This window comes from Balaenoptera borealis (genome assembly GCF_965194805.1).
Source record: "Balaenoptera borealis genome assembly, chromosome: 10".
Taxonomy (NCBI): domain Eukaryota; kingdom Metazoa; phylum Chordata; class Mammalia; order Artiodactyla; family Balaenopteridae; genus Balaenoptera; species Balaenoptera borealis.
The window spans coordinates 5,374,137-5,391,137 of record NC_138874.1 but is presented as its reverse complement, the minus strand read 5'-3'; the positions used below and the strand labels follow the sequence as shown (position 1 = coordinate 5,391,137).

The 17,001-nt window shown below is 46.7% G+C and overlaps 1 protein-coding gene across 4 annotated transcripts in view; it reads right to left on the bottom strand.

Moving 5' to 3' along the window:
- RASGEF1A (RasGEF domain family member 1A) overlaps positions 1-17,001 on the bottom strand; it is a 254,860-nt gene that overhangs the window by 172,936 nt on the left and 64,923 nt on the right. For 3 of the 4 annotated variants that reach the window (XM_082407468.1, XM_082407470.1, XM_082407469.1), the window contains one exon: positions 10,735-10,891. The gene's annotated coding sequence lies outside the window, so the exon portion shown is untranslated. Of the gene's footprint in view, positions 1-10,734; positions 10,892-13,570; positions 15,450-17,001 lie in introns of those variants that run through there. The other variant, XM_082407471.1, reaches the window with a different exon arrangement.

Here is a 17,001-nt window from a genome sequence, read left to right as displayed (position 1 = left end):
TTTTGCAAAGGCATCAGAGTGAAACCGTAAGTGTCTATAATGACAAAAGACTTAAGGCAAGTTTAAAATCTGATTACAATGTAATTAACAAGGTAACTTACTGTTGTGACATATGACACTTAAGATAATAACTAGAATTATGACTGATAACATCTTACCAGAACATATCAGAATTTTTTGAAACTCCATATAATTTCTAGAATATCTATATTAGTAACAATTAGCATACAATATAACCTAAGAAGATTTATTACACATTTGAAAATACTTCCCATGTACTTTTAACATACCAAATGAACATAATTAGTGTAATATCTCTCTTTGGGCTGTTTCAGGGGCCCTTTGAAGCACCCCAAAGTTAGCTAGAGGTCAAAGAAGCTTCCTTACAATTTGATTTGGGAAGTTTGATCAAAAATATCAAAAGGGTTTAGAACACTCAGTCAGATAAGATCATACGTCACAGCGAAACAATAGTTTTTCACTTAAGCAAAGTAACAATAAAAGATTTTAAAGGCAAATATCGAACTGATTACTTAAAAGGTAAAGAAGCTTAAAATCTGTCATCCAAGGCAGTTCAACATCTTAAGAAACCTTGTACCATGCATAAACCTCTTTTCTCAGGGTCCACTTTCCACAAACCTTTTTTTATCACTTTCTGTATCCATCACTTTATTTTCCCATTCAGAAACAGCCACCTGTAAGTCAGACCTACTTCTTTTTCCCTTAATAAAATGCAATTCCATTCCTCATAGTTTCTTTACTAAAAACACACATCCTACTTTCCTTAAGCAACCATGAACTGTCCTTTATATCAGCACTCTGTAGATTAGTAAACATACATCCAAATAATAATTTTTGAAGAATGTGCTTGCTTTTTTTTTTTAAACATCTTTATTGGAGTATAATTGCTTTACAATGTTGTGATAGTTTCTGCTGTATAACAAAGTGAATCAGCTATATGTATACATATATCCCCATATCCCCTCCCTCTTGCGCCTCCTTCCCACCCTCCCTAGAATGTGCTTTCTTATAGAAAATATCTCAGTGTGGCACCAAACACATTTTTTAATAGTTCTAAACCGTTTGTTTCTCTGTAAAAGGAAGCCACTGTTCAGTAATTAATGTTTCAGTATCTTATTTTATTTGGAAATGGCCTAGTTATTTAATAAACTTCGAACCTTTAACTTAATTTAGCACAACTCTAAATTTTCAAGTTGTTGAATATCTGGAGAGATCATTCTTAAGTAAATATTCCTAAAACATAATTATTCTTAAAAAGTTTACCCAAAGCTCTTATCTCATTTGCAATTTTTTTTTCTTAAAAGTTTCTTCACATCAAGTTATTTTCATTGCTGACAAATTTGTAACAGATATAATAAGATCTTATTTAGTTAATATTAAACCTAGGCACAATACAAGTATTATACTTAATCCTTATGAGTCTAAAGACATGTCTATATTAATTAGATCAAAAAACTTAAACATTAATACCAGGTATTAATTTAATATTGAATATTTCCCAGTTCACATGAACCTGAAATTTATTTAGCTTAATTTTTCTTGGGTTTAGAATTGTTTGATTTGTAAGCACTTGCTTTTCTTTTAAGCCAATTAAATAGAGCTCATTTACAAATTAACCTCAGCAGTATTATCCAAAGACAAAAACACATACTGAGACATACACATATATCCAGACAGACAGAGATCTCATAGTTTCCACTTGAGATTTAAAATGTCTCTTTGCCTCTTTTTTTTCTTTTTCTCTTAGTTTGAAGTTCTACTAATTAACCCAAGGCTGAAGTCTCAGGCAAGGTGAGCTGTGTTTGTAGCTCAAGGACATGATAAGACTTAACTTCAAGCTTTGTCCTAGGCATATTTTTGTTCTCTCAGGGTCAGAATTTTGAAGAAAACTATTTTAATAAGCTAGCTTTTTCTAATTGCACATGCAAAAAGAACTCGTTTTGCAATTTTAAGAAAAGTTTTAGGGACTTCCCTGGTGGTGTAGTGGTTAAGAATCCACCTGCCAATGCAGGGGACACGGGTTCGAGTCGTGGTCTGGAAAGATCCCACCTGCTGCGGAGCAACTAAGCCCGTGCGCCACAACTACTGAGCCTGTGCTCTAGAGCCCATGAGCCACGACTACTGAGCCCACGTGCCACAACTACTGAGGCCCATGTGCCTAGAGCTCGTGCTCTGCGACAAGAAGCCACCGCAGTGAGAAGCCCGCGCACCACGACTAGGGAGAAAGCCTGTGCACAGCAATGAAGACCCAACGCAGCCAATGATGATAATAATAATAATGATAATAATAAATAAATTTTTTAAAAGAAGTTTTATTTTAACCAATTTTCTCTGGAGTCTAAAGAATATTGTGGCCGTACTGTCAAAAATCATCCTTCTCTTTCTGTGGTCATGGTTTCATAACTAAAATTTAAACCAGATAGTGCTCAAATTGGCTCTGATAACAGGGGCAGACTGGCTGATAAAATGTTGTCCCAGGGCTTCCCTGGCGGCGCAGTGGTTGAGAATCTGCCTGCCAATGCAGGGGACACGGGTTCGAGCCCTGGTCTGGGAAGATCCCACATGCCGCAGAGCAACTAGGCCCGTGAGCCACAACTACTGAGCCTGCGCATCTGGAGCCTGTGCTCTGCAACAAGAGAGGCCAAGATAGTGAGAGGCCCACGCACCGCGATGAAGAGTGGCCCCCGCTTGCCGCAACTAGAGAAAGCCCTAGCATAGAAATGAAGACCCAACATAGCAATCAATCAATCAATCAAGAAATCTTTAAAAAAAAAAAAAAAATGTTGTCCCAGCAGGGATTGCCCCTCTGGGGAGGTGGGGTCTTGGTTTGATCAGAATAATCTGAAGGAGTGAGGGAACTTGCAGGGAACTTGAGGGAACTTGCAGGGAACTTGAGGGAATTTCCCGCCCTCCCTCCCCCTCTCCAGAGCTGGGAGAAGTTAGAAGAGGATCATTTAGAATGTCCGGAGAGTTGTTTGTTTGATTTTCTGATTCCTCAGGCTTATGATCATGCAGCCACCTAGAGCAGGGTTATAATAAAAGGGGCATGAAGTCCAGAACATAAGGGAACCTTAGTCCATTTTTCCCATCCTGTGGCAATAAAGATCTAATTGTAGGAGACCCATTTTGAGGCCATTTTTCTTTGTCACTGGATCATAACTATAGGTCGACCAGTCGTTTAAATTTTTCCCTAAGGATTCCCAGGTGTGGGTGGAACCTTAGAGGAAGCGCTTCCCATTTTGGCTCCAGCAGTCGGTAACAGACGTTAGATGTTAGCGCGCTCAAATCAAAACATGAACCTTCACCTCACCAGCTGGAAGTCACACATAAAACATAAACCGTAAAAGGAAACAGCAAAGGGATGCTCAAAAAGAAAAAAGAGAAACATCCGGCGGAGACCTGCCCAAACGTGACTTCCGAGTCCCACTCGACCTGGACCATTGCCCCAAAGCGGCGCCTTACATGAGAATCTCCCTTTGCAGGGAAATCCCCAAATTGGAACTGAGGTTCCCGTACGGCGTCCGGACGGTCAAAGGTCACGGTGTGCACTCCGGGAGACTCACCGTAGGTGCTGACGGGTGTGTCGAGACTTCCGTTCGCCCTCTTTCTGATCCTCCAATATTCAGTGTTTCCTCGGAGTGGAAGTCCAGGCCGGCTTGGGCAAGAGAAGACAAGGTCCTCAAGGCAAAAGGAGCCTCGGCAGCTGCTAGGTCAGCCTCTCCCCCGTTCTCCGCCGCAGCCTCGGAGTTCCGCAGCTGAGTCGGCGGGCCGGGTGCGATCCGGGCACAGCCCTGCGGCAGGGAGTCCCTGACGACCTGGACTCAGAGATATCCTCCAACCCTCCGCTCTCCCGAAGGAGCCTGGCGTGGAGAGAGATCCCCGAGCTTCCGATCAAGCCGAGGGGCCCTGCGGAGCCGCCTGCCCGCAAGCAGGTCCCGGACGAGCCCCCATTTTGTTGCTGAAATCTCGGCTTCCCTGTGCACCGAGGTCGAACAGAAATACGGAGACAGATTTTGGAGGAAGAGAGAGATGGCTTTATTTTTCTGCCAGGCAAAAGGGAAGACACAGCAGGCTAGCGCCTCAAGAACTGTGCCCAACCCCCGCTTCGGGAATCGGAGATTTTGTATGTGGGGCTCGCAGTCCCGGGTATATGATAAAGTAGTGAAGGTCTTGCATTCTTCTTCTTTCAGCATTATTTCAAAACAGTCACAGCTGGCATCAGGCAGCCCCGTAACTGGCTCCGTTTGTCTCTGGGTTATCGGCTTGAGACCTCTTTTCTGAAATGCAAACGCTACAAGGGGTGATTTGCTACAAGGGAATGCAGGATGTAATTCACATAGTGTTAAATAGGTTAGGTTTGTGAAGTAAAATCTAGTTATAGACACTACAGATTAGTAACGGTTTAAAAAAAAAAAACTAGGAGTGATTAACTCTTTCAGGCCAGGTTATGTTTCTTCTCTAGCCTGTTCACTGTTCCCTTTATTTTCCTTGTTCTTAGGAGAGGGAAAACTTCATTTCTATTTTTGCTGCAACAGACTCTCTAGTCTGTGCCACTGATATATATGCCTATCCATATGCCAGCACCATACTGTTTTTTGTTTGTTTGTTTTTTACTGAAGCTTTACAGTAAGTTTTGAAGTCGGGAAACATAAATCCTCCAACTTTGTTCTTTTTCAAAATTCTTTTGGCTGTTTTTGCCCTCGGGGATAAGCTTGCCAATTTCTGTAAAAGGCTTCTGGGATTTTTGAAAAAGACTGCAGTGACTCTATAGATACTTTGGAGAGAATTGCCGTCTTAATCATATTGCATCGTCCAGTCCATGGACACGAACTCTCTCTCCATTTGCTCAGGTCCTTCCTGGTTTCCCTTGGCAGCATCGTGGTTGTCAGTGTGCAGGTCTTGCACTTACACTATCAGGAGTGCCAGAGAGGCTCAGGGTCGGGAAGCTGCGGTGAGGGGGGGTGTACAGGGAGAGGGCACATGCCCTCCTCACAAACACACACTGCAAAGTCACACCAGGATGAAATACCCCCTTATTATATCCCTGAAGAGCAGAGGGAATTTTTTTAAAAACCTAACTCTAGGAAATGGGGGTTCACCCGCACGGCAAGCAGCTCAGCTAAACAGATTGGTGCCCTGAAACAGAAGCCAGGTTGTTTGTTCTGTTGTCTCGAGAGCAATGCCAAACAATGCTGAATCCCGCTCGCCCTCTGGTGGTGATATCGGGCACCACTGTGGCACATGGGACCTGGCTTGGGTGGCTGAGTTCTGGCAGCCGCCACAGGCTTCTGGTCATGCGCCGGAGGGAGGGGCTGGGGAAGTGACCACCGGCCGCTGCCTTGGGAGGGCGATCAGGCCTCACGCCCTCCACCCCCGCCCCATGCTTCTCCACTCGGCCTGGTGGAATCAGCTTCCACTCACCTTTCTTCCCACACACTCTGAGAACATTGCTAACTGAATTCTACTACGGGACACCACAAGTTTACGGGCAGCGTGTTGACTAAAAGTGTTTACTGAGGGACTTCCCTGGGGATCCAGTGGTTAAGACTCTGAGCTTCCACTGCAGGGGGCAAGAGTTTGATCCCTGGTCAGGGAACTAAGATCCCACAAGCTGCCAGGTGTGGCCAAATAAAATAAAGTATGATACAGATGAACTTATTTACAAAACAGAAACGAGCTCACAGACATAGAAAACAAACTCATTAAGGTTACCAAAGGGCAAAGGGGTTGGCGAGGGATAAATTAGGAGTTGGGATTAGCAGATACAAACTACTATGTATAAAATAGATAAACAACAAAGTCCTACTGTATAGCACAGGGAACTATATTCAATATCCTATAATAAACCATAATGGAAAAGAACATGAAAAAGAATATATATATATACATACTAAGTGAAGTAATACATATATATACAACTGAATCATTCTGCTGTACACCAGAAACTAACACAACATTGTAAATCAACTATACTTTAATTAAAAAATAAATAAAAAACAAAAGTATTCTTTTTTTTTTTTAAACAACAGCCATTTATTTATTTAGCCCTGCCACGCAGCTTTCAGGATCTTAGTTCCCCAACCAGGGATCGAACCCGTGCCTCCTGCAGTGGAAGCACAGAGTCCTGACCACTAGACCTCCAGGGAATTCCCTATTCTTACTTTTCAATGAAACTTAATTTTGAAAATTTTCTTTCACACGAAGCCACAGATACACAAACAGGAAGAACCTTAAACATAGGATATATTTGGCAGAGATTCATAAAACTTTCACTTCACAATAAATTCTAGAAAAAAAATGCTTGAAAATAATTACATTTACACTAAAGTTCTCAATCCCTAAGAGGAGGCCTGGGGGAAGCCCCTCTTCAAGCCCAGATTCTATTCCATGAAAAAAAGAGGAGGTGTTGCCTTGAGACCCCACTGCCCAGGTCTTCCTGGAAATGATTTTAAACTGCTTGGTCTTTGAAACTCTTCAGTTTAAGATGTGCTTCTGTGCAAAGTCACCTGGAGTTGGCACTTCTGTCTTGTCCTTGACCAGAGCTTACCCTGCAGCCACTAGGGGGCGGGAGTGAGGCGTTCAGGGGCTCTTGGGTACCAAGGATGCCTACCTGTGTTCCAGGTGGGTCCATGGTTTTCTGTCATTTTTCCTGCAGTTCTTGACTGCTCTCCTTGTATATTTTTACTTGCTCAGATGGTTTTTGCTTGTTCCTTTCTATCTCTGCACTTTCTTGTGCCTTTCACTTCCCTCTTCCTTTCTGCACATCTCAGGCCTTGGCTGCTGCACAGACCAGCACTGTGCTTCCCGCTGCCCCTACCCCGTGCGCCTCTGCAGCCCCAGCGAGTGCAGCCTTGTGCCTTCTGCACGTGGCTTGACTTTATTTGAGGCCTCGTGGGTGATTCCCTAGCTGAGGCAAAGGCCCATTCTCGGCACATTCAGAAACTAGAGAACCAGTTTGGTACACCACTGATAGGTTGTGAAGGACTTCTCCAATTCCAGGAGGCGGGCCAAAAGAGCCTTCTTGACTCAGATGTGATTTTTCTGGAAAGATTTTTATGAATATCTTCCAGGAGTTGGCTTTTGGATGCCAGCCTTGTGGGTTTTTAAAAAGGCAACTCTGCGGCTTCCCTGGTGGCACAGCGGTTAAGAATCCGCCTGCCAATGCAGGGGACACGGGTTTGAGCCCTGGTCTGGGAAGATCCCACAGGCTTCGGAGCAACTAAGCCCGTGCGCCACAACTACTGAGCCTGAGCTCTAGAGCCCGTGAGCCTCAACTACTGAAGCCTACATGCCTAGAGTCCGTGCTCTGTAACAAAGAGAAGCCACTGCAATGAGAAGCCTGCGCACCGCAACGAAGAGTAGCCCCCCCTCGCCGCAACTAGAGAAAGCCCGTGCGCAGCAACAAAGACCCAACGCAGCCCAAAATAAATAAATAAATAAATTTATTTAAAAAAAAAAAAAGGCAACTCTGTTGCTCTGGCTCTCTCTTCACAATCTGGCCATTTTCTAAACACCTGTTGCATTTCTTTTCTTTTTAATATTTATTTATTTATTTGGCTACGCTGGGTCTTAGTTGCGGCAGGCAGGATCTTCTAGTTGCGGCGTACAGGATCTTTAGTTGCGGCATGTGGGATCTAGTTCCTTGACCAGGGATCGAAACTGGGCCCCCTGCATTGGGAGCACAGAGCCTTAGTCACTGGACCACGAGGGAAGTCCCAGCACTTGTTGCATTTCTGTACGGATATTTTTAAACTTTGGCTCAGTTCGTTGTTGATTCACTCAATGTCTTAAGGAGAGTGGAGCTCCAAGAATAAAACGGTAGTGAGCACTGGCTGCCTGCGCACATCAAGAATCTGGCCCAGGCCATGGCTCCTCGGGCAGTACAGCCTTTAAGTCGCCCAGTCCTTCTTAACAGATGTTATTTCATGACAAGCCCTGCCCTCGCCACAGCCTGAAGCCTTAGGTTTCTTCTAAGCCAGAGTCAGAGGTGTTGAGTTCTCAGGCCACGTGGGTCTTCTGGTACGCCCAGCCCTCTTCTTGCATTTTTATTCCAAGACTTGCTTCTCCACTCTCTGGTCCTCTCTGATCAGTAGTGAACGGCCTCAGCTCACTCACTCCTGTCTTTAATTCTGAGGGTCCCCTGATGGTCTCCTTTAGTTGGCATTTATTCTGCCCTTGTCAGTTGTGGGTGACCTGTGATGGGCTCCTCATCTGATACTTGTTCTGTGTCCCCCACACATTGAGCCTGCAGTGGAGCACCCCTCAATCCTGGAGCTCTGCAGTTCCTCAATGAGCCCCAGGAGCCCGATGCTTCACAAGGACCCAATGCTCCGAGGAGATCAGGGGAGAGAAGAGGCCTAGCAGGAGAACAGCCACTCAGAAACACTTGTGGAGTGGAGACTGGCGCCCCTGCTGGTCTGTCTCTGGTTCCACCTCCCTGAAGCTGCACCCAGATCACAGGACCAGGTGTTTCCATGGTGATGACATACAACACTAAACTCTTGTTTCTGCATCACTTCCAGGTCCCCACACCCCCATCCCTAATTCAATGCTGATGTCCAGGTGCAATGAGGCAGAACACAAAGAAGTGGGGTTTCAAGGGTCCTGGAGAAGGGGTGGCCCGGGTACTTTGGACAGGAGGCAGAGCGCTCTGAGGTCAGGGACGATGAGCCTATGGATCAAGCCTGTAGCACCTGAGAGATCAAGGATTTGGGATTTAAGGAGCTTAGACTTGGGAACATGGGTGGGAGACCCATGAGAGGGAGCCCAGAGGTTCATGAAGCCCTAAAAAGCAGAGATCTAGGACCAACTAGTGGGGAGTCAAGGTGGGAGAGAGAACAGCTTGTCCTAAGGAAGGCCTTCTCCATGGTAGAGCAGTCCTAGAACAGGCCTCCCAGCCACTGGAGATGTGTGAGCAGACTCCTGAGCCCTCCTGCAAGGGAATCGGTCCAGAGGGCTCAGACACTGAGTAGGGTGAGAAAGAGTCTCTTTGTAGCGACTCCCTCCTCTTTTCCCCACTGCCTGCTCCCAGAGGAAATCACTTCCAAGCAGGGCTTTTCCATCCCTGAGCTCTGCCAGGTCACGGTTCATCTCTGAGGTCCTGCCCTCTTCCCCTCATCTCTGTGTCTCCACATGTGTCTCCTGTTTGCAGAGGGGACTCTATCATCTGGTGTCACTTGACACAAGATGTTTGGTCGTGCTTTTCATGGGCCTCGTGGCAACAGTCCTTCCTCACCCATTTGTGTTGCCTTGACTTCTTTTCTCATGTAGTGATCTCCAAAGTGATCCTCTGCTAGATTCTTTTCCTCATCTCATCTTGAAGGTGAGTTTTTCCTGGACCAGATTTGCACAGGACATTTGTGTCAGGGGGAATCAGGGCTGTGAGTGTCAGGGCTGTGTCTTTGGCTTGCATAGATTTTGTGGGGATTCAAGTTTTTGTATGTAAACATGTTTTGCACCTTAAAAGAATAAATGTCACATTATGTGTATGAGAGGTTATAAAGGTAGGGCATAAAGAGCCCTAGGAAGTAGGGCCAGTGTACTACTATGTCTCAGTGGGTGAAGTAGACACACCACCACGTTCAGACATCCTCTGTGTGCGCGTAAGCCTGAGTCTGCAACTCAAGGGGGCAAACCATTGGCCCCAGATGTGGCCATAACTCCCTGACCCACCCAGGTGTTCACTTTGATCCTCAGTTTTAATGATTTCCTTGCTTTTCTTCATAGTCTTACTCCCTTCGTGCCATATCCTAGAAGGCCTGGCTTCACATGGCCTGTCCACTCTCTGTCCATGGCCTTGTGCCTGTGTCTTACTCCCAGGAAATTAGGACTCAGCCTCAGCCAAGGGGCCAGTCTCTTCAGACAAGCCTGTTTGGTATATTGTCTTTCTTATGATCAAACACTAAACTCAGAAAAAACCAATGCTGTCAACGTGGTTTTACACCCACACCATCTTGATGCTTCCTGAATAAACAAATGCGCCAGAGGTTTTTGCTCCTTCACCTGTCACCTGACACAGCAGTCACGTGCAAGAGACCCTAGGAATAAGAGGCACGGTGCTATCCTTTACATTTAATTAGCTCCACATTTTTTATTAATGCAACACTGAAGAGCTGACCTGCTGACCTACTTATCCAGCCCGCAGGGCAGGAAAAGCTCTAAAATCTAAAAGTGAAGTTCAACCTTTCGGAGGTTAATTTTGTATATGCAGAATGTGCAGAGTATGAAAAAATGTTACATTAAAAAAACATTTAGAGTCTGTGTGCTTTACAGGGTGAGTCGGAAGGCTGGCTATGTCACGGTGCTCATGCCCCTGGGGTAACCCTGAGAAGTAGTTCTGTATCAAACCTCACGAAAGCTGATTTCTTCTCTTCATCCTGATATTGCTGGTTACCATAATAATTTAACCAGGCCATTCAGTCTTGTCTTCAGCAGATGGCTTCTGCTTTCCTGCCACGCTTGCCTGAAGAACCATTTTAAGTTAAAAGCCAGAAGTTGCACGTCCAACAAAGGACCGTCTCAAAGCCAGGGTGGGAAGGACTGGATTGCATACTCAGCAAATGACACTACAGAAAAGACTCCTGGGTACAGGATTCTTAGCATCAGCTAACATCACCCGTAAGACTGTCCCAGGGAACCGAGTGAGGGCTTCTAGGACTCTGAGTTCAGAACAGAAGCAAGCAAATCACCATGACTGTGTGGCTGGGCACTGACCTGTGTTTCGGGAATCCATGGAGGTCGGCATGTTGTTGCATCGTGCGGTGGCCCTGCCTTGTCCTCAGGGCGAGGGGGAACAGAGTCACATCTTCAGGCAACGCGCCCTCACACTGACTGATGAACTCCATCAGTAGACAGCCGGTGTGTCTGTGCTCTGGAGGGAAGGAAACAAAGAGAGTGATAGCCCAGAGTGCCTGCCTCCCAGCTCCCACCCCCACGGTGAGACAACGGAGGCCTGGCCCATGCCTGGAAGAGGTCTGCCGCTCCCGCTCCTCTGCTTCCGTCCTGCCTAGAAGGCGGTCTTGTCATCACGAAGAAACTGTACATTTTGAAGCAGTCCCTACTGTGGCCAGCCAGGACAATTCACTTACTCCCGGCCCTCAGCCTGCCCTTTCCCAGGGCCAGGCAGTGAGGCAGAGAAGGCATTTGAGAGCCAAAAACCAGTGAGGTGGACCTAGGAGCCAGCTGGGATCCAGGCCGCAGAGGCCGAGTGTGTGGAACCTGAGTGAGGACCCCTGAGTTCAGGCCCCAGCTCTGCCACAAGCTGGCTGTGGCCTCGCTGCGTTTCTCTGCTTCCTATCTATAGAATAATGATGAGAGAGCCTCCTCCCTCGGCTTGTTATGAAGCTTAAATGAATTAATATGTTCAGAGAACTTAGAAGAACACAGCTTTGTGAGTGCCCGTGGTGTTAGCTCTCATTTTCACTCGGAGACCTCGGGGAAGCTCGTTCCTTTGAGCTTTGGTGACCGCTGTCCATCTCAGCCCTGACCTGAAGATCAAATGAGATCCCGGGTAAGAGCTTCGCCAAGGGCCACTTGACCATACAGGAGCAGGCTCATGAGGTCATTATGGTACGTTTCCGTAGCTTCCCTAGAACAATGGCGTTCCCTTCCCCTGCAGCGCTACGCTCCTGCCAGAGCCTCCTTGGGTCCCTCTCTGCTGCAGGACCTGATGTTCCTGTCTCAGTTTTTGCCTCCAGTTCTTCAGGGCAGAATTTCTGCTCCCCCAGGAGCAGGGGGGACGAGCAGACAGCCGTGGGTGAGCTTCACTCCATGTTGTTAGCCCTGAGGGTAAAGTCTGGGCAATGGGATGGAAGTGGGTCCCAGTCCTTGCTCAGAGAGCTATCTGCCTGGCACATTGCTAAGCATTCCTCATAACTGATGCCTGTATTAGAAGTGCTCTCGTGTCTATCATTTGGGAGTTATAAAACAACAATGTCCTCTACTAACATTTACATTTTACTACCCTGTGAAATAACATTTTAGTGAATATCCTTGTCGATAATTCTCTGTACATGTCCGTGTTTCTTAGAATAAATTTTTAGTAGTAGAAGTATTGGGCTAGTGTAATAATTTTAATACATATAGCCAAATAAGACTTCCAAACAGGTTGCTACCAATTTACCCTCTTACCAGCAGCAAATTAGCATTCCTGTTTCCTGAGCCCTTACCAAACGCATATTTCATAGTCTCTATCTCTATATCTCTATATATCATTGCCAGTTTCATAGATGAAAAATTATCTCTGTGAAGTATAAAAGTTCCTATAAAAATACGGTAGCTCTATCTTTTTTCTTTTTAAAATTTATTTATTTAATTTATTTATTATTTTTGGCTGCGTTGGGTCTTCATTGCTGTTCTCCAGCTTTCTCTAGTTGCATCAAGCGGGAGCTACTCTTCATTGTGGTGCGCGGGCTTCTCATTGCAGTGGCTTCTCTTGTTGCGGAGCACGGGCTCTAGGCCCGCGGGCTCAGTAGTTGCGGCTCGCAGGCTCTAGAGCACAGGCTCAGTAGTTGTGGCACACGGGCTTAGTTGCTCAGCGGCATGTGGGATCTTCCCGGACCAGGGCTCGAACCCATGTCCCCTAAATTGGCAGGCAGATTCTTAACCACTGCGCCACCAGGGAAGCCCAGTAGCTCTATTTTTAATGATCCAGCAATCCCACTCCTGGGCATATATACGGAGAAAACCATAATTAGAAAAAATACATGCACCCCCAATGTTAACTGCAGCACTATCTACAATAGCCAGGACATGGAAGTAACCTAAATGTCCATCAACAGAGGAATGGATAAAGATGTGATACATATATACAATGGAATATTACTCAGCCATAAAAAAGAACAAAATAATGCCATTTGCAGCAACATGGATGGACCTAGAGATTGTCATACTGAGTGAAACAAGTCAGACAGAGAAAGACAAATATCATACGATATCGCTTATGTGTGGAATCTTAAAAAAGGGTACAAATGAACTTATCTACAAAACAGAAATAAAGTCACAGATGTAGAAAACAAAGTAATGATTACTCGGGGGTAAGAGGAGGGAAGGATAAATTGGGAGATTGGGTTTGACATATACACATTACTATATATAAAATAGATAACTAATAAAGACCTACTGTATAGCACAGGGAACTCTACTCAATACTCTGTAATGGCCTATATGCGAAAAGAATCTAAAAAAGAGTGGATATATGTATAAATGATTCACTTTGCTGTACACCTGAAACTAACACAACACTGTAAATTGGTTGGCTATTGCCAGAATGCTGTGTAACAAACAGCCACAAAGTCTCCATGGCATATAAGACTTTGTTCCACATTCATGCACCCTGGGGTGGCTGGACCTCAGCCAATAGGGTGTGCTCAGGTCTGCTCCCTGGGTCTCTAGTTCCCCTGGGACCAACGGGCAATCTGCATACATTCTTCTGCTGGCGATGGCAGAAACACATGAGAACAAGCTTCTGCTCACATCACAGCCACAGGAGTTTCAAAACAAGTCACCTACCAAGCCCAATGTCAAGGGGCAGAGAGTCCATGCTACTCACCATGATGTCATCTTGGCTGGAGGCCACTACTGCAGTAAAGTGAAGCATCCAGACCAGTAATTCCACCACAGCTGTGAAGCTGAACATTACTTTACATGCTTATTTGTGGTATTTCTTCCTTCAGAGTATTACCTATTTGGGAGTGCCTTGGATCAGGGGTCAGGTTTAGATATAATGATCAGGGAAGGTAAGTCATGCAGCAAAAATGAGCTTGTAAAGCCAGGAGAACTTCAAGGGGCCAGTGTGAGCAGGAACAAGGAAGCGTGGCGTGGGGTAGGGCGTGGGCAGTTCATAGTGACGTGTGCCAAAATGTGGGGAGAGTTGATTGGGATCCAGAGCAGCAACAGGGGGATCCCTTCTTAGGCTCTTGCAGTAGTTCAGAGCAGGAGCATGGAGGCGGAGGGTAGTGATGGGATTTAAATGTAGACTAGGTAGAAAGAAATGGGGGTCAGGCCTGGGCCTCCAGGGAAGGGTACCTCCTTTACTGACATGGGGAATACTGATGAATGATAACGCTTTTTGAGGCGTGATGATCAGTAGTTCTATTTGGAACATGCTCAACTTGAGATAGTTATTAGACATCCAAGCGTGGATGTATATGAGGTAGTCGGCTGCTTAGCCTTGTGTCCAGAAAAACGGACTGGAGACAGAGGTTTGGAGAGTCAGCACACAGAATTTAAAGCCATAACTTCACTTACAGGGATAAAGAGAAAAAGAGGAAGCGTCCAAGGGCTGAGCCAATGGCACTGCCATCACCCCAGGTGGAGGTGAGATTCAGGAGGGGGGGCCTCTTGAGAAAGGACCAAGGAATGTCACCTCAACACACGTGGGGAAAGGGTGATAAATGGAATATTGCCTGCCACATCAGTAAACAAAGGATGTCACAGTCATCAGCGATTGCAGCCCTCCAGCGTGAGCAGGTGAGCCCTGAGGAAACTCGGGAAGGAAAGAACACCTGCCACCTGGCAGCCATCAGACTGCAGCCACTCCCTACGGTGAGCCCTGAGGAAACCGAGGATATGAAAACACAGGATCCTGGCCCCAGACAGCTGAAGTGCACGTCAAAGATATGACTGCAGTGAGCCCAGACTCTCGCATCTTCCCATACCTAGAAAGGCACGAAATTCCTCAACTTGACATATCTGGGTTTCTTTAATTAACAATCCTCTTTTGACGTTCAGACTACCTGCCCTTTGTTGCAAAACTCATATATAACCTGCCCCCGCCTCCTCGGAGCAGTTCTCTCAGGGTGACTTGAGATGCTGCCTCCCCGGCTTGAAGCCCTAAAAATTCCCGCCGAATAAAACATAACTCTCAACTTTTAGGTGGTGAATAATTTTTTAGTCGACAACGGCTTCAAGGAAGAGGGAAGGTGAGGTAAACTGGAAAGCTTGGCGATGTGGTGAGAGGGAGAGGGCTGAAACGGGGATTACTGGTGCTGGGCTTGGCTAGTTCAGCCTCTTAACCGCTGTAAGCAAGGCTCCAAGTCCCCTTCTCCAAGAGGCTCTTCCTTCCCCTCATGGTCATGGATGGCGCCACAGCTCCTCACATCATTTAACGAGGACAAAACTCTCCCCGACCACACACACCCCAGTCCCAAATCTCTGGTCCTATGGTCAGAACTGGGCCAGGCTGCCCCCGTCCCTGACAAAGGGAAAGGCCCTCAGGAGGCTCCGTTCTCCGTGCACTTTGCTCAGAGAGCCCAACCAATGTTATTACAGCTTTGTTTTGGGGGACAAGGAGAGGCCAGGGTACCTATGAGAAGCTGACTGAACCAGAAGACACATGAGGCGGCGCCAAAATTTTCACAAACCAACAAGGAGGGGTGCGGGGGAGGGACGGGGCGCTTTGAAGAATCTGTCTTCCCACAGTCTCAGCCCCTCACCTGCTCCTAGTGTACCTGTGCCGGTCTCCCTGCGTGAGGTGGCCAGGAAAGTCCAGCTCTCTCCACCCAGGCTGCTTAATGTCGCAATGGGAACACCGTGGGCGGGGCTGCGAAGCGATTATTGCGACGCTCCAGGATCGGAGCCTCGGATTGGCTGGTAGGGCGGGGGGGCGGGGCCAGCTGGGAGGGGTGGGCCTGAGAGGCCTGGAGGTGCCAGGTGGGTGGTGGCCAGGAAGGGACCTGTGGATCTAAGGCTCAGGTAAAAACCTCATTGCTGGGGCCTTGCAAAGATAGAGGAAGATGAGACTTCCCTGGTGGCGCAGTGGTTAAGAATTCATCTGCAAATGCAGGGGACACAGGTTCAAGTCCTGGTCCGGGAAGACCCTACAGGCCTCTAAGCCCCCGTGCTTAGAGCCCGTGCTCCGCAATAAGAGGAGCCACCGCTATGAGAAGCCCGCGCACCACAACGAAGAGTAGCCCCCGCTCTCCGCAACTAGAGAAAGCCCGCGTGCAGCAAAGAAGACCCAACGCAGCCAAAAAAAAAAAAAAAAAAAAAAATGATAGAGGAAGATGTATGTCCCTTCTTGCCACTTTATGGGGGCTGCACAGGGACTGAACAAAAATATCCTCCTGCTGGCCACTCCCGATCCGCCCACACTCCGCAAAGAAACTTTTTCTGTAGAACCCATGAAACAGGGAGAAGCAGAGAGCCAAAGACAACCACGGATATTGTTCATCTTTCTCTCAGCCTTCCCTAAAAGGACCAACAGCTGTTTGCCAGCGTCAGTACTGTGCATTAGAGAGAGATAATCATACTTTTCAGGGATTACCGGACACTGGCTCTGAACTAATTTCTGAAGACTCACCATTCAGAGAGTAGGGGCTAATGGAGCACAGGTGATCCATGAAGATTTAGCTCAGGTCCACTCACAGAGGGTCCCTGATGCCACCCTATGGTTATTTGCCCAGTTTCAGAATTGGAATAGACATACTCAGCAACTGAAAGAATCCTCACATTGGTTCCCTGATCTGTGGAGTGAGGACTGTTATGGTAGGAAAGGCCAAGTGGAAGCTACTAGAACTGCCTCTACCTAGGAAAACAGTAAACCAAAAATACTGTGTTCCTGGAAGGACGGACTTGAAGGATGCTGGAGTGATGATTCCCACCCACAGACCCATTCAACTCACTCATTTGGCCTATGCAAAAGACAGGTGGACCCTGGAGAATGATAGTGAACTTGGTTGTTCATTTTTTCCTGGAGGGAGAAATGGCCAGAGGTACGAGTCTGCTGATTCATGGGCCATGGCCAATGTTTGGTTGAATGCTCAAGGATTTAGAAGGAACACAATTGGAATATTGGTGACAGTGAAGTTTGGGGAAGAGGTATGTGGATAGACTTCTCTGAACAGGCAAAAAAAACCACATTTGTGTCCTGTGTGAATGCTCACCAAAGGGTGACCTCAGCAGAGGAGAATTTTAATAATCAAGGGGATAGGATGATCCCTTCTGTGGTTACCATTCAGCCTCTTTCCTCAGCCACCCCTG